Source organism: Euprymna scolopes, chromosome 8, assembly GCF_053919585.1.
Source record: "Euprymna scolopes isolate OS-2025 chromosome 8, ASM5391958v1, whole genome shotgun sequence".
In the NCBI taxonomy this organism is placed as follows: domain Eukaryota; kingdom Metazoa; phylum Mollusca; class Cephalopoda; order Sepiida; family Sepiolidae; genus Euprymna; species Euprymna scolopes.
The window spans coordinates 87,657,688-87,681,253 of NC_136489.1; the positions used below are offsets into that span (position 1 = coordinate 87,657,688).

The window sequence follows — 23,566 nt, forward strand, 5'->3', positions numbered from 1 at the left end:
TACTTTGATAAGTATGTTTTAACTTAAATAGGGATGGTATAATAAAACTGTGGGGTCTGCGTTCACGCCTGACCTCCATAGAATGGAAATAGGCACAAACAATAATAAAGACTTTTCATATCTATCTGCGTAAGTATACTTTAATAATTATGTTTCAGTTTCAAGAAATATGGTACAATAAAATGATGGGGTGTTCGTTCGCGTCTGACCTCCATAGAATGGAAATATTTCACAAAGTTTAACTAGTTTTTTTTTAATATAGATCCACAGAATATTGTGATAAGTGTTCCGGTGTAAACAGGTATGGTATAATAAATCATGGGGTTTAACTATTTTATTTTTACATTCATCATATTTTGCTTTGGTTTTGATACCCCCAGATTCGAAGCTATCTCTTTATAACCTTTCCTTTTCATAAGCTATAATGCTTTCATAAATCAGAGTCCATTTTCTGTAGGCTGTTTTTGAACCCAGTCAACGACGGGTACTTTTGTTAGTATATATATATATATATATATATATATATATATATATATATATATATATATAAATGGACCTCTGATGAGTTGATAGAGAGATAAAAAAAGAACAAACAACGTTTTGTCTTTATTGGGAGGCTTCCTCTGGATGAATGAAATGAAGAAAACAGAACATAAGTCCAAATATTTGAAAATATTTTTTTGATGTAATGAAATGTATGACCTTGTTCCATTTTAAAACGAGAAAAGTCGCTAGAAATTCAAAAAAGAGGAGGAGGTATAGCCTTGTGAAAGAGAATAACATTTCTATATATATATATATATATATATATATATATATATTATTATTATTTTAAATTCTTTTTATAACATCATATAGCCATTAATATATTTAAAAATACATATAATCAGTCAATGAATTATATAACAAAAACACACCCACATTTATATTATAACAGACATATTTGTTCCAAAAAGGATATGAATTCCATCATATCTTTTCAAGTATATTAACGGCTATAATGCATTATAAAAAAAAAAAATCTTACTCTCTTTAACAACGCTATGTTTCCCCCTTTTTTTAATTTCCAACGACTTTTTCATTTTTTAAATAGAACAAGGTCATATATTTCATTACATCAAAAATACATTTTCAAATATTTGTACTGGTGTTTTGTTTTCTTAATTTCATTCATCCAGAAGAAGTTTTGCAATCAAGACAAAACATTGATGAACACATAACTTGGTTTATTCCTTTTTATTTCTTTATTTTGTGTATTTCCAATATTTTCACCGCGTGAGGAAAAAAATGGGCCTAACAAATTTGATATATTTTATTGCACTAAAAGCTATATTGAACAGAGAACAATTGAACAAGGAAACTTAACTGAGACTAATAACACAGAACAAGACATTTACTTATAAAATGTTTGAGATGGAATCGCATCCCTTTTTGATTTCTTTAAAATATCAATCCTTTTAGACATGCTCTCAATCAAAGTGGAACACTGTAAAGAGGAGATGCTATTTCATTTGCTTTGCACAGCTTCCCACAGTTTGTCATTGTTCGGGGTAGTTCTTCCGGCTAATGCACGAGATATTATGGATCAAATATTCTCGATTGGGTTTAAATTGGGCCCTTGACCTGGCCATCACATCAGTTGAATTATCAGAAAAAAACATTTTTTTGTCACTTTACCAGTGTGTGTAGGGGGCATTATCATGTTGAAAAATAATGTTCTGAGATATTCCCAGCTTCTGGATACTTGGTAACAGTCCTGTTTCTAATATTCGAATTTATTCCTTTGCATTGATTGACTTCTCACATCTAATAAGTTCCCCAACTCCTGCTGCAGAAAAAGTTCCCCATACCAATATCCCTCCATTCCCGTGTTTAACTGGCATTTTTATGTCGAAAATCTTTCTCCAGTTCTTCGATTGCACCGTTCGGGAGAATCAGGAGCATCAGCATCACTAACAAGATTAAATCTTGATTCATCTAACCAGAAAACATTCTTGAACAAGTCTGTATCTTTCTTGCCATAACACGAGAAAAATCTCTTTCTATCATTGATGTTCTTCTTAGATAAACATAGCTTCTTTGCACACGTTTTAGAGGAAAATACCGTTTCTTTCATTTGTCTAGATATTGTATATCTAGAAAGAGAATTTCCAGCCCTGTTTTGAATTCTTTGCTAGGGTCAACATGTTTTCTTTCGATCTTTCAAAACAGTTAATTTAAGCATGTGGTCATCCTTCAACGTGGATGCTTTAGGGCGACCAGATCCAGATTTCCCTTTTACCAAGCGTTCGACTTCGAACCATTGACCAATTCGCTTCACTGCAGAAAGAGATGTTTTCACGTTTTCTTTTAATAAAATACCAAAATCTGCTTCTAAGTAATTTTGGACGGCCTTAATCCTGTAATTCGGGTTTTTATATCCTCGCCAAGATGCGGTCTTACCAATTTTAGGATTAATTTTGTCACTAATTATTATATGCTATAATATTAATGGTTTGCAAAATAGAAATTTCCAGTTAAAATGAACAAAAATTCATGAAAAAATATGAAAAAATCGATTTCTTCCTTCTTTCACTCTGGGCCCATTTTGTTTTGTTCATGAGTATATATATATATATATATATATACATATATATATATATATATATATATATATATATATATATATATATATATATATATATATATATATACTCATGAGCAGAAAATAAAGTTATGTGTTCATCATATATATATATATATGTTCATCATATGTATATATATATATATATGTTCATCATATATATGTTCATCATATATATGTTCATTATATATATATATATATATATATATATATATATATATATATATATATATATATATATATATATATATACGTGTGTGTGTGTGGGTGTGTGGGTGAAATTAAACCGGAGGTCTAGAAAGGCAAAGTTTAAATTGAATGCAGTAAAACATTTTATTTATCCAGCGTCTTAATTTTAAAATAAACAGTAAATAGTTTATTCAATCATTTGTGCCCAGAATATTGATAAACTTAAAAACAATTATTGACATGCCGCTCACCATAAAGCTATTCAAAAAAATTTTCCTTCTAAATGTAAGTTTCTTTTTAAATATAAATTCTTCCTTCAAAAGTTTCTTTTTAAATATAAATTATTTCTTCGAAAGCCGAGTGCCCAGCAGATATACACGCTTTCCTATCTTTGTACATCATTGTTAATACACTTGATTGTTCTTATTTTCACTGTTGTTCCACGACACAACATTTATATTACATAATATTCATCCTATTTCAAAATTCTTTTCATTACCAACACACAACTAACATAATAAAAAAAAAGATTTCTTATGTTTCTAACTATTTTTAAGTCAACCACCTCACTGACGACAAAAATGCTAGTTTATTTGTGTATCTTACCCTATCCCCACTCCGCTTGTGCTGATGAGGAGACAATATTAAAAAAAAAAAACATTCATTGCCAATTATTTGTCATCGTTAATACAATGAATATCATTTCCGAAACGATCGGCCACTCAATTTGATTTTGTTTCGTTTCTCCTATTGAAACTGATTCGTAATTTACAATTAATTATCTTTATCCTATATATATATATATATATATATATATATATATATATATATATATATATATATATATATATATATATATATATATATATGAGAAAGAGATGCATGAAAATATATATTTGCACATACACTTTTCGTATAGTCCAAACATTCAAAGTTGAATTCCGATGATTGCTAACATTTAATAACATAATATAAATTAAATATATAAATAAACAAAATGAAGCTATATTCCAGTAACCAAATTTTTATTCATTCTTCTGCTAATTTTTTTCCAAATCAAAAACTGCGGTACACCCACAGACGAACAACCAAAATTGATGTGTCAATTCCGGTGCTTCCATCCATGGGTTCTTCAGAAATCTAATGTTCTCATCTAGAAAAAAAAATATATATTATCAGAGAGCAAAAAAAAAAAAAAAAAAAAAAATGCATAAAACGAGCAACTAATCTAAAACATGGACGTTGCTATCCTATTGAACTAGCTATCTTTTTTATAAATTGATCCATGGAGAAATACGCGCATTATTAAGCAAGTGAAAATGCTAGAATGGTGAATATTCATTTAGAAGAATTAATAAACGATTATTTCATAAATATGTATAAAAAATAATGAGCTGAGATATACACCTTTGTATTAAAGTAAAAAGATATATTCCAAAATATAAAAACACGAAAACACTAACTTATAACATGATATAAATAAATATAGAAAATTCAAAGGAAGTTCGCTGCCTATAAAATAATATTGATCCAATTCATGGGATATATATATATATATATATATATATATATATATATATATATAATATATATATATATATATATATATATATGCTTCACTTTTTGTTATCAACTAAGATCTTTGACTTACTTGTAGTTTCATCAAATACTTTTACGAGCAAAATCCGATCCCGCATTTTGCTAAATACTACCCGCTAATGAGAAGAAAAGTATTTCTTTGAAACTCCGCGGATTATGGACTATCCACTTATTTAGTGTTTCCTTTTCAAATTAAATATGTTTTTAACTATTTTTCAAAGTTTTTTTAACGTGTTTTATTAACTATTTGCTCTTATATATATATATATATATATATATTCATCCACATACAGTACTGTTTCGTTGTATAACAACTCATCAGTGATGTTTACAAAAAGACATTTGTTGCGGTTTGCTATCAGTAACTTCCGGTGCCTCGGGCGCTTCCTGTTATGGCTTATTTAGGAATAAACACATGCCTCCAATACTCCAATGTTTTATCTCTCTACCGTATTACTCTTACAGGACATCGGCATCTGATCCCATGTCTCTGAATTATGATTATCCTCCTACGCGATAAGATCATATTATTTTATCGATATGTAAGATGCAAATGATATAATAACCCCGTGTAAACGGAAATACAACAAATATAATAAATAGGATAATACTTATAGGATAATGTCTAACGTGCTTTAAAAGCAAATATTATATAAATTAAGTAAAAATAGCTAAAATGGACAAGAATCAATCAATTATTGATTAATATGATAAACTAAACTTGAAAATAGGTTTAACATAAAAAATGAAAAAATAACTACATGTATAGCATATAATTATATAAATAATTTATGGACCATTAATAAAATAAATAAAATTAATATTAAAGGACATCAGACCTATATCGAAAATGCATTGCTTCGGTTATCGTTCAAGTGACTACAAATTAGAAATATTAACAAATATAAAGTCGATGATGACCTAAAATCGATGGAGTTATTTGTTCTAATGACTAAAAGTCAAAATAAATACTGTTCAAAATTAATAAATTTATTTTCATATTGAACTAAAGAAATTAAAAAAATATTTTATATATATATATATATATAAATTTATTTTCATATTGAACTAAAGAAATTAAAAAAATATTTTATATATATATATATATATATATATATATATATATATATATATATAGACGTATATGTAATATACTGAGTTCGTGTAATTCAGTACATTTTCATATACCAATAGGTTTTAAGCCAGAAATGGTTGACTTAAGGATTAAGCTACAAAATTATTACATTTCATAATTGAGCAATAATATACTATGTGTGCAAAATCAAGACATCAAGACAAAGTGTTGATGGCCACAAAAAGTGTATTTCATTTTACGTTACAATTGTTTCAATGTCTAGTTCGACAATTTCAAGCATTATATCATTTGAAAATTTTAAAAAACCACCATTTCTTCAGATTTTATGAATAAACACACTTTAGGCAATGTAGCATTTTTTGAATAGAAAGAAAAAAAAGGCGAGGGGGAGTCTCTAACGGGAAAGGCATGCGAGAAACATTTACCTTAGTTGTGGTTACGGAAATATATATATATATATATATATATATATATATATATATATATATATACTAGCAGACCGGCCGGCGGTGCCCGACGTAAAATGCGCTTAAGTATGCTATTTTAATTCACGCATTTTTCATATTTATCATTATAGAGATATTTCTCTGATTATTATATTGTACTCAATATATAGTACCCAATATATTTTACCATATATATTTTTTAAAAGTTGAACAAAATATGATTTCAGTGCCATCAGTTATAATCGAAACCAAAATATTTAGCTCTCTAGCGCTATTCCCTGTCATCAGAGCCAATGACACATACATATAATAACTTGACAAATTACTACAGTTTAACGTATAGATGTATATTTGCGTATGCGTAAAGCATACATATTATGTCGATTTATCAAGTTCCTATTTTTCAATTTTGATTCCTCCGTAGCTATTTTACTGAATAAAAACTAAATCGATTTTGTTCCACAAGTCCAAATACTTCATCTATCAAGTTTCAAGTCTGTAGACCAAAAATCGACAGAGTAGTTTTGTAGAGACCGTTCCGCTTAAATTTACTCTAAATGTAGTTCCAAATCATATGTGATCATGCACCATGTAGACAATATGCACAAATAGACGTGTGTCATAGTGAAATGAAACTAATCATCCAATAAAAAACAACAAAAAAACAATGAATAAAATTTGTGTCGAAAAGTATAAGCAAATTAGTTATCCTTTTCGAAGTTGTTGGTATATTCACGACTTCACACGAAGGAAGTTGTTTTCAATTTTAAAATAGAAAAGTGGGATTTTAATATCAGTATCAGTGCGACAAATAACTCAACATTATATTTATATAGATACATAATTTTTGGAAGTTTTAAACCCTTTTTTTTAACTTAAAACTTGTAAACCAAAGTCCTTCGTTGGAAAAGTTATTTTTTGTTTTGTAAGTTAATCAATCTCTTGCAATCACTATATTAGTTTGTTTCTAAGAATTCACGTTAGACTATATATTATTTTAGGGATCATCAGGTGTTTACCGTGATGAAATTTTGGATGAATTTAAAAACAAAATATAGTAAATCATGACTCTACAACAGTGTTGATAAAAAATAAACACCCTTACAAAAACAAAAGCAAAGAGAATATATATATATATATATATATATATATATATATATATATATATATATATATATATATATATATATATATATATATATATAAAGTAAACGCGTCTGTCTGTGTACATTTCCCTACGCAATAATTTTAAGTCTACGGACTCTAAATTTGATATACAGGGTACTGAAATTTGGGAAAATCTTTGTGATCCGTTTTCGGCTAGAAATTTGGCTGTTAAGGGGTCAAAGTTTAACGATTTGACCTTAGAAAACTCTACCAAACTCCTCCGACAATTTTGGGTCTAAACACTTGAAATTTTAGATACAGGTTACTTGGACATGGATCTAACTTAATAACTTGACTTTAGTCCAAAACAATAAATGTTAAGGGGTCATAATAGGGGCCAAAGTTAAAAAAAATTGACCTCTGCGGTCTTTACTAAATTACTCAGACAATTTCTGGTCTAAACATTTGAAATTTTACATAAAGGGTATTCAGAGATAGGGCAAGCTTTTTAATCGATTTGCATCGAAAATTTTTAGTTCTCAATATATAAATGTAAGCATGTATGTATGTATGTATGTATGTATGTATGTATGTATGTTTGCATGTCTGCCTAAAACTTTCGACAGAGGCGGCGGATTTTGAAGTTCGACCTTTCTGACGACAAATATCGAAAAATTAGCTAAAAACATTCATATCTTCACCTTCAATTGGACACTTTTCTACAGGAGGGGGCGCTTTTTTCGTCGATATTTTTGGAAGTCATCCTCTCCTTTCGATTGTCTGGCCTTAATTTAAACATAAGTCACTTCCGGTTTGGCGGTAGTCGTACCAGCAAAGACGTCAGGTTTCCCCACCCCCGTTCTTTTCCTCTTTTGCGGTACGGGTTCGAGGCTGCCTTCCTACTACCACTTTTTTTGTTTTTTGCTCAACATACACATCCGAACACCCGGGCAACACCGGACTGAAATGTTAGTATATATATATATATATATATATATATATATATATATATATATATATATATATATATATATATATATATATATATATTTGTGTGCGTGTGTGTGTGTAAACATCATATATTTTTATATGTATATGTATGAGAGTGTTGATTTCTTTTATAATGGATTCAGATCAAAATGTCTCGATTCTATCACCGTACGCATGCGTCAGAAATAGGAAATTATCACAAAAAAATAAGTTTGACGGAATGAAAAATGATGACTGAATTATAATAGGAAAATCTCTCGCTCTCTCCCTCTCTCTCAGTATATATATATATATATATATATATATACACACACACACACACACACACACACACACACACACACATATATATATATATACATACATAAAAACAAAGGCCGAAGTAGTTGTCAAGATTTAATGGCGTGGAAATTCTGGCATACTTTGGGAATTCAAGCGAATTGCGTCGACCCCTGTGGAATATGGTGGCTTTCAATGTTTCAAAGGGATAAGATAAATGGATAGTCGATAAGTGACAGCGAAAAAAGAGGGAGATGAGAAAGGCAATAAACAAACAAAAAAAGGACAACCGGATTTTACGGAAAGGTTGGCTTTGTGTGGTCGTGAGTGATACGGAAACAAATTGTCTCTGTTGGGTTCTTGTAGCTTGACAAATAAGAAAAACTATCTGACTCATGTCAAGGGCTGGAGATGTGCTTGGCGACAAACCTACAAAGATGACGGGTGAAGAAGCGGTCATTCTGTTCAGCGCATAGAAAAACATTATCAAACTGATCAATCATAAATATCCTTGCAGAATGCGATGGAAATTTTCCTTTTGAACATTGTAATTTTTACAATTTTATATTATCTTTAATTACAAAATATAGAGTCCAACAAGGTTACTGAAGACTTGAACTTTCTAATATTAAAGAAAACAAAATTTTCTGAAAGCCAATAAAATCTCTCTCTCTCTCTCTCCCTCCCTCCCTCTCTCTCTCTCTCTCTCTCTCTCTCTCTCTCTCTCTCTCTCTCTATATATATATATATATATATATATATATATATATATATATATATATATATATATATATAAATGTATATTGATTCTCATGAAAAAATTCCAGGCGATTACTTGACGAATCTTCACGAGGATGAAACGTGGAAAACTTTGTGTAGCTTAACGGATGATCCAATTTGTATTTCTATCGAATTGGTGTATACAAGATCTGTAGGTGTTATTTGTAGGCTATGGCAAGAGAATATTCTTATCATTATTTTGACTATCGAGTATATATCCGACACAGACACAGTTAATCAATCTAGAACCACATCACTCTATATAAAAATATATAAAAAATACAGAACTCACCAAGATTCCCTCACCACCACCACCCTACATACCCTTTAAGTAATGGAATATAACCAGACTGGTTGGCTAGCATCTCCTCCTTTTACGCTATGAACTCAAGAAGGCAAAGTCAAACTCCACCGACCCAAAGCTAAGAAATGTTTCTATCCGTAACCATTGAAGTCTACTACACTAAAATTCACTAACATCTGTGTGTTGCAAACTGTTTGTTTTATTTTTTCCTTATTTCAGCTTTGACTTTAATCCTGAACATTTTAAGTATACTTGTTTTATTTTCTTTTATTTATTTATCTTTTTTTTTTCCTAAATCTTTTTTTTTTGTCAAATATATTATTATTAAGGAATACTTTTTTCTTATATTTAAAATGAAAAAAAAAGTCTCCCATGAAGATGAACATTTACCAAATTATACCTGCACTATTATCTAAACTCAAACACGCGGCTTTTTTTTTCTCTACAGTATGCATTACCTTTAGCTAGTCTAAACTTAATACGTAGCCCTAAAGGCATTACTCTTAACCAGTTTTTTAAACGAGTTCTTCAAATGTAAATTAATAGAAAATAACCAGATTTTCCAATTTGATAAAAGTTCTATTATAGCATATTTAATATAGGGTGGAGCTGGAATGCTCGAACATTCAAGCTCGATGTAGATAAAGGCAAACTGTCTCCACGCATTAATATGGGAGGGGAGTACTATCCTAAACTGGGAATGGGGCACCGGACATACTAAGTAGATATTAGTCTCCTCTCCCATATTAATGCATGGATACAGTTTGCCTTTATCTACCTCAAGCTTGAATGTTCGAGCATTCCAGCTCTACCCCATATTAAATATGCTATTGAGTATTATCTTCAAGTACTATCCTAAACTGGGAATGGGGCAACGGACTTATACCAAGTAGATATTAATACGCCTCTCACCTTTTTTTGGGGGGAAATGGAGAGTAGTTAATGCATGTGGATGTGTTATTGGCAGCTCCAGTAACTCTCGCTTCTCCTTTTTTGTCCTTTAGTCCTCATTTCCAATGAGTGATTTTTCTGACAAAGGGTGAAGAAAAAGCTGTTTCCCAGGTCGGTAGTACTTCGCGAACAGTAGCCTGAGATGTCGGAAATTTTCTGTTTCTACGTCTATCCTTGTGATCATGTCACTAGTAAGGGTGCTGGAGGTAAACGTTTCATCTGGGCTGACGTTATCCGCCTGATAGTCAGGGACCCGAGCCTTGGATTAACCACTAAGGAGGCTGTCCTATCAGCAGGTGCAAAGTACCGGGGCTGCTGTATTCCCATTTGGTGAATGGATTCTAGACCATGCAGTAGTTTCTGGTAGGGTCTCTCGATGCCATACTAGTGAGTAATTGTTCGGCTTTACCTTATTATGTGCTACAAAAAAATGTCCTGTCTTTTTCTCTCTTACTTTCCCTCTCTGTCCTGCTCCAACCAAGTCTATCGACCAATTCCACAAATCCCAAACCTCAACATGACAAATCTCCAGAAAAAACACGAAAAAACCTAGAACCACATCCTCCAACGTAGACACCTACTACCATGTCTCCTTCTCCAACATCAGAAGTCTACGTTCCAACCTTCCAGAGGTTGAAAAACAATCACAGGAGACGAAACCGGACATATTCTTTCTAAGTGAAACTGGCATAGAGCCGACCACTTCCGTAGATGAGTTCATAATTAAAGGATACTCTAACAACATCTAAATCTGACCCCCAAGATCGCCATGGGTTTGGAATATGTGCCTACATTAAAGATGGCTTTCCATGTGGTAGGGACCTCTCCAGAGAAGATCCTAATTTACCCTATATGTGCTATCGGCCCCACAACAGTGGGGTTACTATCTTTAAGAGTATATCCGAGAAGCTGTACTATATATCGATACTCTATGGCTGACAGGGATAGCTTCCGTACATTCATATCTGATTTACCTCTGCATTCCATGTTTAAAAAGGATGTGTCCTCTATAGTATCAGACCTGACTGAATGGTTAATTGTAGGCATAGACCGATTCATACCACCAAAAAAATTCCAACAAAAACTTAACAGCCAGCCATGGTCCTCCCCAGAATGTGCTGCTGCCATCGCGCACAGAAATCACTTTTTCCATACATACCAACATAATAGATGTACTGAGACTAAAGCTGCTTTCAGGAACACCAGCAACCGTTATAAAAGAGTAATAAAACATGCAAGAGAGCTATATGGTCAGTCCGTTAAATCCAATGTAACTGAGCAGCGGCTTGGTTCCCACCAGGTTGGGGAAATAGAAAACAGGATCCTGCACAGAAGCGTGCGTTCTATCCCAACCACCATCAATGGACCTGAGGTCATCTCTCAGCATCAGACAAGGCCAAACTATTTGCCAAGAACTTTGCAGCTAATTTTACCCTAAGCGACGAAGGCCATCAACTCCCCGTATTTCCTCCTATAACAAACAACACGCTATGCAACATACAAATATCTGTACATGAGGTCGCCAAACTAATCAAGAACCTTCATTCCAGTAAAGCAACTGGCTATGACGGCATTCCAGTTATAGTGCTGAAAAAGCTCCAACCAGAACTTGCCCCCATACTTACAAAATTGTTTAAGCGTTGCCTTAAGGAGAAGTGCTTTCCAACACATTGGAAAACCTCATCAGTATGGCCTGTATTTAAGAATTCAGGCGAAAAGTCATCTCCCTCTCAGTACAGACCAATAAGTCTCCTGTGTGTCATGAGTAAGTTACTGGAATCCATATTAAATAAAGAAGTAGTCAACTAACTCAGCAGAAATAACCTTCTTAGTGACATGCAATATGGTTTCTGCTCCGCAAGATCTACAGCAGATGTGCTAACGGTTACATCTCATAGGATTAGTGAATCTCTTGACAAAGGTTTCCTTTCCAGGGCAATTGCTCTTGACATATCGAAGGCCTTCGATAAGGTATGGAATAAGGGCCTACTTCACAAGATTTCCAGCTTCGGTATCACTGGAAATGTTTTCTCAATCATTAAATCATTTCTCTCCGATAGGTTCATAAGAGTAGTGGTTGAAGGACAGTAATCAGAGGCCCACAGTATTAATATTGGAGTCCCTCAGGGGTCCATCCTGGGCCCAACTCGCTTCCTGATCTACATCAATGATCTCCCAAAACATATACTTAAATCATTCGTTGAAATCTATGCTGATGACACGACCATCTATGGCAACACATCAAAGGCCGTAAATGACAAAGTTCTCTCTGATTCTCTCTCCTCTGATCTTGAGCGCGTGGTAGAGTGGGGGAAGAGGTGGCTGGTTACTTTTAATGCATCCAAAACCAAGCTTCTACCTTTACATAATCAACGCTCTGGTCCCCATCTGACATCAATTGGAATGGATGGCTCTGTCTTGGGGAGACTCCATGTTTGACAAGCTTCTGGGTTTGACATTTTCTCCTGATCTGAAATGGAACACGTATATCAGATCTGTTGCCAAGGACGCTGGGAAAATGGAAGGATCCTTCTACCGCTCCAGAAGATATCTCACTACTGATGCAATTCTCTTTCTGTATAAAAGCCAAGTACGTCCAAGGATGGAGTACTGCTGCCACATCTGGGCAGGAGCTGCTAAAAGCAGCCTAACCTGCCTTGAAATGGTACAAAATAGACTTCGTGGCTTAGTGGGGGATGCCCTTTTCTCTTCCCTGCAGCCTCTCTCCCACAGAAGAGACGTTGCGAGCCTGTCTTTATTTTATCGTTATTTCCATGGCAAGTGCTTTTCTGAGCTCCAATCTCTGCTCTCTCCTCGCCAATCTTTCACGAAAAACACCCGTCTAGCTGAAACTATTGTCATTAATTTTCCCCACTCTTTATCTGTGCCTAAATCCAAACGTAGATTCCATGAGCAGAGCTTATTTCTTAGAAGTGCACGACTGTGGAACTTTCTTCCATCTGCCTGTTTCCCACCTGACTACAACTTGGATGTCTTCAAGTCCAACATAAACAAATTCCTAGCAAACCGTTCTCTTAAGTAAGACACTTTATCAAATATCCAATACTAATGATTACTACGATACTATCTCATTGATTACTGTAGACGCAATAACCCTTATCCCCGAGTGGCTGCCTGGCCTTGATAAGTGGTGACCTCCATGTAAAAAAAAAAAGATAATTACTGATAGGCACTCGAGAGTCAAAATAACAAAAATAAATTCTCTTGTCATAGCCCTAGTTATTTGTTCTATTTGTTTGCAAGTGCTTTCTAATAGATTCTTTAAATCGTCATCAAACAGTATATTTTTCTACCTTATTCGTGTCTGTTGAGTTTAAACTGGCTCCAATTGATCTGGATGGCTCTCGTCTTTGGGAAGCATTATCTCTTGACAAGCCTTGTGCACTGAACTTCACACCTGATCTAAAATTGAACGCATGCATCAAATCTGTTGTCAAGATCGCTAGAAAAATGGTTAGATCCTTCGATCGCTCCAGAAGATATCTCACTGTCGATGCACTCATATATCTATAAGAGCCAAGTGCGTTATAAAATAGAATACTGTTGTTATATCTAACCAGGAACTGCGTTGTGTACCCTATCTTGCCTTGATAAAGTGCAAAACCGAGTATATTCTAGATATCCCTTCCAAAATATGCCGACCTCGCATAAACCGCCTATTTCATGTAAACCTATTTGATAGCTATAACCATCAACAAATATGATTAAATAAGCATCTTCTGTCAATTAATTTACTCTATATTCTCCCCGAGAGTTTAATTACACATATTATCGAGTTATATCAAAACCACGAGGATAGATATGTTATAAAAACTATAGTATATGCTATAAAACTATACTATATGCTATAAAAACTGTACTATATGCTATAAAACTATACTATATGCTATAAAAAACTATACTCCTTCTATATCACAGAGATCAATTTAGCTCCTCAAAACAGCCTCAATATTCTGTTTCGTTCCCAATGTAACTATCGCTAGACGTCGCATCTCTATTATGTTACCTAGCATCTTCTCTCTTCTTCTCATGAGAAGCATTAGGCTTTGAAATATCATGATATAAAGAGTTCTCACTTACCCAACATCCCTAATTGATGTATACCCCTATTGAATGAATGAATAAATCTATAGAGATTGCTATATAGATTTATATCGTCATTGTCTTTATTATTTCTAGATAAGCTTCAAAACCATATGTTGAGCTTTGCATTTTCCCGATAAGTTTCCGCTTAAAGAATTGATCTTATTCTCTTCCTTTAATTCCCCCACATATCAACCAATGTTATTAAAAAAATGATGATCTAACCGACTTCGATGGCAAAGTATGGGAGGGTAGAGCATTTGTTGATCTTCATTCAATCCCGGCCAACGTCGGCTCTTCCTGTGAGTACACACACACACACACACACACACACACACACACACACACACACACACACACACACACACACACATATATATATATATATGTATATGTTGTGGCTTAAGTGTTGAAAGAAGAACGAAAATGCTTGGAAATAGTGAAATGAAATATATATTAACAGAAAACACAGAAACGTATATTGATTGAGTGGGACTCGGCCCAACTGGAAGGACAAAGTAAGGTTACGACCTACTCCCACTGAGTCTCAGGCCCAGACTGCTCGATCGCAGAACCTGGTTACCGGAAGTGACGTCAGGAATAATCCATCATCAGAATCTGTAGGAGTACCACCTCAACAATATAAAGATTAAAATGGTATGTTTTTTTTTGAGATTTTCAAAGCTTGATATATTTTAAATCCCATAAAATTCTTACTATTTTAATATCTTTTCACTAATTCCAAAATTGTAGACGACGTGACGAATTGTGTAGTTGCTGTAGTCCATTCCATTTCTCGTGACGAATTGTGTAGTTGCTGTAGTCCATTCCATTTATCGCAGTCTTTCATGTCTGAAGATGACCAGGCAAAAGCTTGGTGCATTATCCGCCAGTGTTGAAGCTCTCCACTCCTGGTGTGGAACATCCTTCCACAGGTAACGCATGCGAAACTGGGATTATGCCTTCGACCTCTCTCCTATTCTCGATCACTACATCCCCTTTGTGTAGACTGCTGTTCCATCTCCCCTGTCAATGACCATTTCCTTTAAGTGACGTTTAACTATATCTTTGTACCAGGATGTTTGCCCAGCCACTTTTCTATTGCCATTCTCTAGCTCCCCGTAGATGAGCATTTTAGCGTAATACATGAAAGATCCGTGTAAATTTAAACAAAATCTGTTAGCTTATTTTAGAACCGGGCAACACGGTATCTCCTTGCTAGCATAAAATAAATGCAAGCAAGAGAGCACAAATGGCTGCCAGGAATTAACGGCGCTGATATTCGGACAGTCATTCGGAATTCAAGCAAATTGCTTCGGCCTCAGTGGAATATGAAACCTTCCATTGTTTTCAATAAAGAAGATAAATGGAAAGTCGAAAACTGACAAAAACACGATGAAGCTGAGCAAAGAAATGTAGAAAGAAAATGGAGAACACGAAATAACGGAAAAGACAGTTTTGTGTCGTGAGCATGGCGTTCTTTGTTATTTCCAGTATAGATAACTATGATAGTGAGTGAGACAACTGCGTGTCATCCTCACTAATGACCATCCAAGATTTAGCTGTGTTTACATTGTAGACCATGTAACTGAGTGGATTGTAACGTAGCACGGGTACGCGTATGTAAATGCATGAGAAGTGACGTAACCGATGGGGAGGGGAGGAAGGACTATAAAATGAGAAAGATCTCGTGAGAGACGAGATTACGTTCGAGATTTCGTGAAAGACGTGGAGAACGTTGTAGATTTTTGTGTCGGTCTATTTTGCGACTGAAACTGCACACAACGTATGTTGGGCCACAGACAAGGTTACAGGTTGTGAAATGGAAAAAACGCCCTATCTTCTTTCTGCATTTCCTTGCTCAACTTCATTGTGTTGATAGAGTTCAAATCCGGTTTCGAAATTTAGTACGGGATGCTCTTTTGTATACCCTGCAACCCCCTTCTCATAAAAGGAGTTGTTGTGAGTCTTTCTTTGCTCTTTTGTTATTTTCATGGCAAGTGCTCGTCTGAACTGCAATTTATGATCCCTCTTTCCAAACTTTCAAAAAAACACTTGACTAGCTACAACCACTATCAACAATTTTCCCTATTCTCTATCTTTGCCTAAATCTAAACGCAGATTCCATAAAGAAAGCTTCTTTCCTAGAACTGCCCGACTGTGGAACACTGTCCCGTTGGCCTGCTTCCCGGCTGACTACAATATGGCATCCTTCAGTTCAACAAAAACAAGTTCTTGTTGAGTCGTCGTCTTAAATAACTTTTACTCAATTCGCACCATTAACGATAACTATACTGCCACCTTATATTCATTAACCCTATCCTCAAGTGGCTTTCAGGCTTTGATAAATGGTGATTTCTTTGTAAAAAGTTATTCACTAATTATAAAAAGTAATCGTAGGTTTATACTTACGATTAATTTTTTGTATATATATGAATATATATATATATATATATATAGTCATCCACATACAGTAATGTTTCGTTGTATCACAACTCATCAGTGCGGCTAGACATACACCTTTCCCTAGCCGAGAATCGAACCTACAACCGTCGCATTGACAGTCAGCAGCTCTCACCATCAAACCACGGATCAGTGCTGTAAATATTTCTTCTCCAGTGTGTATCAAATCCATATCCACCCGTCGCAACAGTGCTCTAACCATCATAATAGCTTAAATACATGTCGGGTGAAAATAACTTGAGGGTCCGTCTTATCAATGCCCGGAGGCCACTCTAGCATAAGGGTTAATGAGTGTTAGGTAAACGGTGAGACAAAACCGTGACCATCAGTTATGGAGAAACCCAAGTAGAGTTTCATTATATAATAGGACGGTTCAACAAGAACTTATTTACATTAGACTTTAAAATGACCATGTTATAGTTTGCTGGGAAGCATCCTCACGGTATTGTGTTTCACAGGCGGACACGTCTCGGAAAGAAGCTATTAATGGAATTTACGTTTAGTTTTAGGGACAGATAAAATGCGAGAGAAATTGTTGACACCTGCTGTAGCTAGACGAATGTTTGTTACGAGTTTTACATAGTGGGGGTGGGTGGGAGTGGAGGATTAGAGCTCCGTCGACCACCCACGATAAAGTAAAGACAGACTCGCAACGTATCTTCTGTGAGAAAGAGGAAGCAGGGAGGCGAAATGGCCCTCGCCACTAGGTTTCAAAGACGGTTTTGTACTCTGTCAAGGCAGGAAAGGATACTCTAAGAACGAATTTGGCTATGAAACGAGTTGTAAGCATCCGTTCTGTTTCCAGGCTATTCAAACAGTTCTAAACGGTTTAATTGTACCGAATTACAGTCGTAAAGATCACACTGAACAGTGGTAGATCGTTTTCAGCTACTTACAGAAAGGATTTTTTGTATACCCCCCGCCCCAAAAGAAAACCCCAAACACAAAAAACAAAGATACTTTCTCAATAAATAATAAAACTATTTTTTTTATTATTTACTCTAGTAAATATATGCATACTAGACTTTTTGGTTTGCTAAGTTATAACCTGTTGTGACTAAGAATAAGTACTTTATGCCAAATTAAGTTGAATATGGTTAAATTTGTGCGCATTTTTGCATTAAATACTAATTTCTATTAATCTATAATAGTCGCTTACTGTGCATCGAACGGATATCATAATACTTAGTTCGCTGCACCTTATCCTATCCGGATGAGTGTACGAGAAAAAGTCGAACAAACAAACAAACAGACAAACAGAGTAAAAAAAATATGGATTAATTGAGTATTATGAATACAAAGGAGTTAACGTCAAATCGGGGTTGTAAATTGGTTCTGAACATGGGGAATCGATTTACTATAACGTTTTATGTGAAACTGAACACCCTTCCAAATTTTTAAATATTGATTTTTTTCATTTTTTTATAATCTAGCCTAGTGTCCAATAATCCGCAGAACCAGCTAAAAATAGACGAAAAGGAAAAAATTGTAAGGGGGTGCCGATTGTTTAAGTGCACCTACATATTTTAAAAATTTTTTTCTTTACCCAAGTTATGCGTGATCCAAACTAGAACTTGATTTTAAAATAAAACATACGATTATTTTATTTGTATTTTCATTGCAAGTTAGGACTGTTTTCTAACAAAAAACAAAGAAAACAAAAAAAAAAACAAAGCAAATATGTTTTTCTAATGTAAAAAACCCTACTTAATCAATTTACATATAAAAAATATTTGTATTTTGTTACGACCTAGCTCAGCGCAGTTTACCTCCTAAAAAGAAATCCAAATCTACTTTTTTGGGGCTAATACATTTCGACAGCCTCTAAAGATAATATAAAAGACGGATTAAAAAAAAATAATTAAAATTTAACATTTTAGCGTGGGGGATCACTTTCCTACATAAATTTAATGTAAAATGAGACCACGCGTCTTGGCGACGTAGCGAAACATGTAGTCGTTAGCATGTTTCCAGTTTGGTGGAAATGGAGTGAGATGGGGTCATAAGTTCCAAACATTTTAGAAATACGTAGAAACACTTCAAAACGTGTGTGTGAGAAAGGGGGGGGGGATTTTCTTTTTTTAAATATTTACTTCAAAAAGTTCTCACCGTTAAATATTACTTAATCAGTTCATAATTATTTCCTGATATTTTTAAGGCTGTTAATTCACACACACACACACACACACACACACACACACACACACACACACACACACACACACACACATAAACAAACAAACAAACAAACAAACAAAACTAGGGTGGAATTACACAATGCACTCTCCCTCCTTGTATTTTTTCTTTTCATTACCTTTTTAAATTTTTTTCTACGGGTTTTTCATTTAATATTTGCTTTTGTGCGCGCATGCATTCAATTTTTTGCGCGTTTATACATTAATTCTACACACTCACTTGCACTTTTATACATTAATACTCACAATTCCATAGCTAACTATAACATATACTGACCCAACGGGTCACAGGTATATAATAGCATATAATATACGTATATAATAGCATATAATAATACTAACCTAAGAATGCTCATGAATGTGTAGCCACATATGAATGTTTATGTAAAATAAATGAAAAGTGGCTTTTCATGCTGACGCAATCATCAGTGTAGGATGGCAATTCCTGTTGGGCGGGAGACTTGAACCCAGCCATGATGCTACCTTTGACGCCATTTGCTAAGCCTCTACCTCCAGGTCACTAAACAATTGCTACGAGAATAAAAGGAATTAAAAACTAATAAACGCTCAATTAGAGCGCGGACATTAGACATCTATAGTGTTCGGACCACAGAAATTTGTGAACATTGCATAAACGCTAGTTGACTGCCTCTTAGTTTATACTCCCGAACACTGTCCACCCTTAAGTATTCTCTAAGAGGCCTGATAATTATAATTAAATAATATATATATATATATATATATATATATATATGTGTGTGTGTGTGTGTGTGTGTGTGACTAGATATCATCGTTTATCAAGATTCAAAGAATAAAAGTTTGTCAAGGTGAAAGTGAATCAACAAAGCGATGATCGGTAATGGTAGGTAGGATTTGATTATTAAAATAAACGGCTCAACAAGAATTTGTTTACAATTACCATGTTAGAATCAGCTGAGAAACAGACCCCCACGATATTGTGTTCCCCTCACTCTCTGTCTCTATCTATCTATCTACCTCTCTCTCTCTCTCTCTCTCTCTCTCTCTCTCTCTCTCTCTATATATATATATATATATATATATATATATATATATATATATATATATACACTAGCAGGTTGCGCAGTGTTGCCCGGTCGTAAAATACGCTTAAATGTATTTTAATTTATGCAGATTTCATATTTCTAATTATAGGGCTATTATCTATTGATTATATCATGTTGTATCGAATATGTAGAAGTGATTTCAAAAGTGTCGTAAGCCAGAATCGAAACCCAAACAGGTATTTCCTCAGCCCTATTCGTTCCCGTATAATCTAAGTCCATACATATATAAAATCGTTTTTAAAGATATAAATGTATATTTACGCATTTCTATGTATAGAAATAACACGTTTAGTCGACTTACGCATGCCAAGTTCACATTTTGTTCAATGTGGACCCCGTACAAGCTATTTATACTGGCTAAAACCCAAATCGAACTTGTTCCGCCGATTTAAATCTCCTATATATCAAGTTTCACGTCTTCAGATAAAAAATGACATAGTAGTTTAGTAGAGACCGTTTTTCACACAGACAGGGTTGTATATATATATATATATATATATATATATATATATATATATATATATATATATTGGTATCTAAGGAAAATTTATTAGATGGAAGGCAAGAACTAGTACAATGTTGTTTGCATAGAACTAAGTATTTACTATTCCGCTTAAAATCTGACCAACTAACTTAAGTCGCAATAAAAATTTGTATTGAATAGTTTCTGTAAAAAATTAGAAGGCAGCTAAAGTGATAAGAAATAAGATATCATAGATATATATGAGCGTAAGGGAAAGGAGGTTGACAACACATTAAAAATTAGACAAGCATGTATCTTATCGATGATTAGATAGTTTAACAGATTGAATCAGCTTATAAATATAAGCTTAGTCGTTAGCGAAATAAAAAACAAGACGCAAATTTTAATGATAGTTTAAAATTTACTACGGAGACCTGTATAAGAGTAAATAAACTACATTTAGCCATGTATTTTAACGTTTGGTTTGAAGGGTCTAATTCTTTTTTAATAAGCAATATATATATACATATATATACACATATATATATATATATATATTTGGAATACTATAAATAACACACACATGTATATATATATATATATATATATATATATATATATATATATATGTTATAGTATTCCAAATTTTATTGGGTTTATATAATTGATAATTCGGTAACCGTTCATATACCAATAAATTTTAAGTCAGAATGATATGACTTAAATTGTAATATATATATATATATATATATATATATATATATATATATATATATATATATATATATATTAAGTAATGTGATTGATAATTTAAAATTTAAAAATCAAATTTTAATTAAATTAAAAATCCGTTTCATTAGAAGGAACAACAACAAAATCAATTATCTGTACGATCGTTTCGGAAAACAATGCTTTTTATTGTGGTATACATCAAGTTATGTACAATAATTATATATAGTTTTTGATAAGCAAGGTCTCCTCATCAGCAAATTTTGAAGGGTTTTTATTGAATTTAACAGACACCATAAATAAACCTAGCATTAAAAGTAAGGCAGATGAATCTGAAAAATTGAAATAAAAGGTCTGGATTTAAAATATATAAGAAAATTAATATGGGTTAGAGATAGAAATAAGTAGAGAAAAATATATATTTTTGAATTTACATAATAAATTTGCTTTAAAAATATATAGAGATAGTTACCTTTTAATTTTTCGTTTTTTGAAATCAGGAACTGTGGTTAAAATAGATGTTTGCTATAGCTTTTTATCTTATTGAATGATGAATTTTAAAAGGGGGGACACTCGTGCAATAAATTGTTTCCGTTAGCGTATTTTTGATTTAAAGACGCTACGGTTTATATATAGAGAATATTACTATTACATATTTTAAGGGGAGATAATTGTCATGTTTTCTTTACTTTATTTATTTGACGGGTGTAAGGGAGATAATTAGTCTAACTTAATTTATTAAAAAAAAAAAATATATATATATAAGGGGGTGGTCACCAACAATGTGTATTTTTAAACATTATTTTATTATTCCGTGTCTTGGTTTTTCATTGAGAATTATGTTTAGATCTTTTTAATAATGTTTTTAAATCATTGAAATCGTTTTTAACGCGTTTCAGACGTTCTGTGAATCGTCCTCTTCAGAAATTATTTTCAAAATGTGTTGGAAATGTAAAAATAGCATTCTTTTTAGTTCATTTAAAATGTTTCCAACAATTATTACAATGATCTAAACGTAATTCTCAATAAAAAACCAAGAAACGGAATAATAAAATAATGTTAAAAAAATACACATTGTTGGTGACCACCCCCTTATTTAAATATACATCTTTCTTTCGTTGGAATTTCTTAACCCATTTTATATATATATATATATATATATATATATATATATGTGTGTGTGTGTGTGTGTGTGTGTGTGTTGTCTACATAACACTCGAAGTTAAGCAACGATGAGGCTGGCCAGCACCAGATGGATAAACATTTTGAGAATGCTAGGCCTCGTATATGTTGAAAATAACTCCTGCATCTAGTATCATACTTGGTCCATAACTTGGTTTCAAATTTAAAATCTGATACATGCGCAATGGTTTTTTTTTTGTTTTAGTTTATCTACAATCCTCATCCTCCCATCAAGAAAATATATTTTTTTCAGTTTCGGCTGATTATTTTTAGCATATTATATATATATATATATATATATATATATATATATATATATATATATATATATATATATATATATATATTAGTCCTCGCACGAAAGAGCAGGAACAAAATGTTTTAAATAATAATAATAATAATAATAATAATAATAATAATAATAATAATAATAATAATAATAATAATAATAACAAAGACTTTTGCTGGCGAGGACTACTATTGACCGTAATCAGTTATACAATCCTTTTGAAATTTTCATCTCTATTTTTCTCGTTGTGTACTGAATATTTGTTAATGAAACATATATGAAATATTAAATTTTAAAATTTTATATTCTGAAAGAAGTGTAAATAAATTTAATCTACAATGTTATTTTTAAGTTTTTGTTAAAAAAATCAGACTTTCTCATTATTCAGACCTGTATTACAAAGAGGGGGTTGTAAAAAATGAGCTGTGGTGTGAGGAGAAATACAAACTGAAACAGAGAGAATATTCAGACCTGTAATAATACAAAGAGGGGGGGGGTGCGAAAATGAGTTGTGGTGTGAGGAGAAATACAAACTGAAATAGAGAGAAGGAGAGTTTTAAAATATAATCTTAAAAAGATAAGATACAAGTTAGAAAAGCATTTCCTCCAAGGTATGAAAATTGTTAAATAAAGTGCAATTTTATAAATTTTACAAAGTAAGGTATAAAAATTTAATTTAAATTGAATAAAAA

At 32.8% G+C, this 23,566-nt stretch overlaps 1 protein-coding gene across 1 annotated transcript in view; it reads left to right on the top strand.

Moving 5' to 3' along the window:
• Positions 1-23,566, top strand: part of LOC145283626 (sodium- and chloride-dependent GABA transporter 1-like) — a 279,964-nt gene that overhangs the window by 67,646 nt on the left and 188,752 nt on the right. The gene's annotated exons all lie outside the window — the stretch shown is intronic.